Genomic DNA, 5,317 nt, shown 5'->3' on the forward strand with positions numbered 1-5,317 from the left:
CTTGCTTGAGAGTCTCAAGTTTGCCCTCCCTCTCTGTGCTCTGGGTGAGGGTCAAGGAGCCGGGGAATGCACTGAAATACCTCTTTTCCCCAAACCATGCCATTTTCTGCTGCCCTGTATCCCCATCTTGATAAACAAAATGCAAATAGCACAAGCCAGCCTGATCGCTTCCTCCCTCTGACGGGGGAATGAGCTCAGCAAGCCCTGGTGTCTCAGCCAAATCCCGCAGGGGTAATTTAATCGCATTCCTGCTCCGTCTGCCTCAGTTCCCCCACTTGGCCGTGTTATGTCTCCACGTTTCCTGTTGTGGCATCCTTGGCATTCCCTGTGGTGCTCACAGCCGCATTGCTTCTCCCCATACGTCACTGCCCAGCTCCCGGCCCCATGAACACGCGTGCTATTGGAGACATGGGGTGCATTCCTGGAATGGACAGGGAAAAGCATTTGGGTCTATCCTTCCCAGGAGGTGATTTGTGTTTTGGTGTCATACCAGGAGAAGGGAGTCCTGGGGAGACACTTAGATTTAGGACTGATTTTGTCAGATGGATGGAATCTATGATCTAGGAGGATGACTCCCTCCTAGTGAAGCTTGCTATGGAGGTTAAGAGAGAGTTTCAGAAAGCACTAAGCTCACAGGTGTTAGAGGTCATTGTAAAAAAGCACCTTCTAATGAGCAAATTAACAGCACATTCCTGGGCCTCATCAGCAAGAGTTCTGCACTGGACCCCAAGCAGTGGAAAAATCTATTTTAGGAATGTTCAGAGAACTTCTCAGGATGTGATTTACTATTTTTCTTCTTGATGCACTGAAATTTTGTGTGTTGCTGCAAGAAGTACAGTGTCTGCTTAGTGCCCAAGGTGCAGATACTACAAGACTCTGAAAGACAGTGGCTAGAGATCTTTAGGGGGAGCTGCAAGAGATGAGAGCCCCTTTGGAAAAATCCAGTTGCAGTCAGTATCAGTGTCTTGCTTCATAGCTGGAAATATGTTGAACACAAAAGGCTTGATTTTCAAGATAAAACCAAACTGTCCACTGTGGGTCTCATCCACACAAGCAATAGCTGACTGCTTTCTTTGCAGGCTGTTCTGCTCTGCTGGGAGATGAGGTATTACACACTTGGGGTGTCAAGCAGAGCAGCAAAATGCTGTCCTTGCCGCTCAGCTGAGATGGAAAATTGCCTTTTTTTCATCCTCTTTCTGATTGTGGGTTCTGAACTCTACCCAGTGTTCATAGAATCACAGAATGGCTTGGGTTGGAGAAGATCTCAAAGATCATCTAGCTCCAACCCCCTGCCAAGGGCAGGTTACACAATTTGCCTGGAGTTTTGGCTGAGTCCTATGAAATGATAACATATTACTGCACTCTGCCAAGCAAGTCATGGGTATCTTCCTGACAAAATTCATTCACTCCATACTTTCTAATGGATGCCTTTGGGGTGAGATTGTTTTAGATTCAATCTCTTCCAAAACATGGATTTTTGTTCAGGGGAGCTTAGGATCATGGCAATGTCCATCAGAGGACCCTCTGCGTTACGGAGCCCTTCTAATAATGGATGCAGTGGAAGAAGGCACACAGCTGAGCTGCAGTGTGGATGGACAGAGCTTCAAAGAGTGACGGAAAGGCTGAGAAGATTGATATTGAACCGAGGGGACTTTGGCTCTGGGAAAGCTTTCCAAATAACCTCTCCAATGGATGTAAGCAAGATGTCCTGTAGGAACTGAATGGACTTTCGTGACTTTGGCTCCAGCATCCATGTCTTCCATCACTACAAAGAACTCCAGAAGTGATCACAAAGCTTTCCACATCCACATCACAGGAGTAGCACTGAAACAGTCACAGCAGAGTTCTGGGGAAGGGAAAGGAAGTATAGGCATAGCTTGGCCTGAGATCTGTTTGATATTCTCTGTTACCATAAATCTAGCAAGATTTATGTAATGGCTAAATTAGCATTGCCACAGGAGTCTTCAAAAGTAACAGGCAGTTAAGAGATGATGTCGTGTCAGCTTTATGTTAAATATCAACATATACAGTATAACTCTGGTATGAAGAGAGGCACCAGGACACTAAGAAGGCAGTGTCAAGCCTTCACAGGTCAGAGACTTGGAGAGTTGGGGGGGGTGTGCATATCCCTCATTTCAACTTGCCAAGTACAAGATAAGAGAGTTTGGATGTGCAGTAGTAGTCAGCCTCTGGTACTGGACTTAAAGCTAACTAAAACCACGCTGAAGATGTGTAAAGAGCTACAAACAAGCTAAAGAGGAAAATAAATTTGTATATGACTCATGCCAGGTATTAACATGTGTGTTTACACTTCCCTGATAATCTCTTGGTACCTCATTTCCCCCACTACGGAATTAGGATAAGGGATTGCTCTTATCTTACAGGTAAACCACAAAGATATGCTCATTAAAGGCTGAGTAACGTTTGTAAAGCATGCAGACCCTACGCTGAGAGCACTGTGAAAACATGCAGAAACTAAAGCCAGAGTTATGACAACATTTTCTAAGTGGGAGACATTGTTCTTGTGACAGTGTTTACTTACAATGACTTTTATCTCTTCCATGCCAATCAAGTCACTTAATTATTGCATTTGATGGATGCTGGGGCAGCACAGCCACAATTGCTCATTGTCGGGCTGATACTGGGGTCATGGGCTTTGCTAGGCTCGGGATCAAAATGCAAAAGATCCCCTGTCACATCCATCAGTAAAAGAATCATAAATTTACTAATTTGTCTTTGGTGTTGTTTAGTAGCTGGTGCCACCTTTATCTGTTTCTGCTGAGAAAACAAGCCCATCCCCACTGCAGCACAGCCATGCTGCAACACGCCATTAATCTTCAGAACACGAGATGGAGCCTTCGGGGGCAGCCAGGGGGAGGCACACAGCTTTGTGGGGTGGGTCAGTGGCCTGCAACACCCCCACTGCCAGAGAGGGGACAGCTTCATGGAAGTGGCCAGGTGATGCCGCTGAACCAGACCCAGTGAGCCTGCCACAGCTGTTATTTCAATGATAGAAAAAAAATGAATTAGATGTACTGGGGCTCACCCTTAATCCTTTAAAATTTAGTATCCTGTCTCCAGCACTAACTAGCCCACAGTTCAAGAAAAGGGCAAGAAGCATCCAGGAGGGATGCTCAAGAAAGGAGCCAGAAAGACCAGATGTAAGCCAGCTCTGATCCTAGCTGTAAATGCCAAAATATCTACCATCCGCGCCCCAGCGTTCCCGCTTTCCCTGCCCCACGTGCTGCACAGTGGGGCCCTCCTTCAGCCACTACTCTGGGGCTGGCAGTGCAGAGCTGCAAGGAGTGAGGTGCAAGCACTGAACCACAGCCTGGAGATGGGCAGATAGAGGCCAGGAGGAAGCAGGAGTGGTTGGGATGTGCGAGGGGAGGCCAGAGGGTGACCAGAGAGAGAGGGAGCAGTGTGGACTTTATTCTTTGGCTGCCAGAATGTGAACATTGAAATCTCTACTTGGATCTGGATTTGTTGACACAAAATCAACTGCCTGGATGTGGGGGGATGGAAGAGATTTACCTGCTGCATTCCCAGTGCTGTCTATCTCAGGAACATAACTCTACAGAGCAGTTGTATTGTATCAGCCTGTCTCTTATCTAATGTGTAACCTCCTGGACTGAAGACATAATGTACTGTCTATCCTTTCTGAGATAAAAATAAAGCATATAAAAACACACACACACACACACACACACAAGACCAGGCCAAAAATTCCCTTTGGGGAACATACTGTGACTAGATAAGAAGGTACTAGCTGGCACGTAGTTACCTCTTCTCTTCCTAACTGGGACACCCAGAGAAAAGTTGGAGCCTGGGCTGCTGGGGAGAAAAGGCTGCAGGGAAGCAGAGCCCAGGCCAGCCTCCCAGGGCCAGCAGAACCAAAACTGTGCTCAGCTTCTTGCTCCTTCTGGGTTCCCTCTGTATTTCCAATGCAACAGAACTGATGGTGAAGAACAGCATCTTTCACAGTCAGCTCTTACAGACAATTACATGGGAGCTCAAAAACAGCAAGAGCCACACCAGTGCTCCTTATCAACATCAGATGGCTGATGGTTTGGCAACAAGCACGGCAGCAGCGGTTCCCAGACCGTGCCCTTATGCCATTCTGCCTGCATGGAAGATGTGCTGCATTACCTACTGTGTCTGACAGCTGAGAGGAACAACCTGAATCTGTCCTCAAAACAGCACTGACGCTTATCAAAAGAAGCTCCTCCAAACCCCACACCTTCGTCATAATCTCTATGTTTCTCAAGTAGCAGCAAAAAACACACACAAATTTTTCTGGCCACTGAGCATTTTCTGGGAGAACGATGCTTAGCAATCCAGCAACATTTGATTGTATTTTCAATTTGTTCCTTTTTGGACGTGATGTAACAAGCTCAGCTGCATCCTGCCTCTGCCATGGCACTTTGGTACCATATCAAGGATGCATTTCTACAGGCACACGCATGACAGAGCTGGCAGGAAATTCTGCCTATCCAGAGTATGGCAGGCCTGGGTGAGGGCTCTTTGGAAACAACTTCAGGACAAACTGGCTTAGCCAGTGAGTAACACATACATCCCAAAAGAGGATATTTTATTTTGTCTTAGGTGACAAACAGTCTGAAGTCCCAAGTTGGAGTAAAAAGCTAAAATCCGTGAGAAGCCCAAGTTATTTTACTTAGCTATTTTCTAATATTTCTATGAAGAAGTTGATTAAAATTTTAAGAATGAAGAGACAAAACATTTGGTTCAGAAAATGTCAATATTACATATTTGGACATTTTCTGCGTTGTTGATATTTTTAAGAAACAAAACAAAATATTGAAATTTACGCTGGCTTTGCCAAAAATGCTAGTTCTATCAATATGACATTTTACAGTAGGAAACTGCTTTATGCCATTTTTATCCTCCTTTTGGCAAACTCTTCTTAAATTCAACTCTTTAGAAAATGATCGGTCATCTGAGTTATGCTGGGAACTAACATGGGGTGCACGCATGAGTCTTCGCACGTGCAAAAACACCTTTGGTTTTTTGCACTGGGAAAAGGTGCTGAACACTTTTGCCTGCAGCTCTCCAGGGCTGACAGCTGTGATGCCAGCTCCATCTCTGGTGCCACCCATTCCCGGTGCTGCCCCGTAGGAAGCAGCTGGTCAGTGGACCCTTGACATGGCCAGCTCCATGTTCCTGCAGTGGACTGTGAGAAAGGACAGCGTGGAGACAATCATTAACATGGGCTGCACTGCGGGCACCGATCTTCAGACCATTGACTCACTGAAGCATACCTCCCATGGGAACTCTTAGTCCTGGCTAACCTGAGGCA

The sequence above is a fragment of the Lagopus muta genome, chromosome 6, assembly GCF_023343835.1.
Source record: "Lagopus muta isolate bLagMut1 chromosome 6, bLagMut1 primary, whole genome shotgun sequence".
In the NCBI taxonomy this organism is placed as follows: domain Eukaryota; kingdom Metazoa; phylum Chordata; class Aves; order Galliformes; family Phasianidae; genus Lagopus; species Lagopus muta.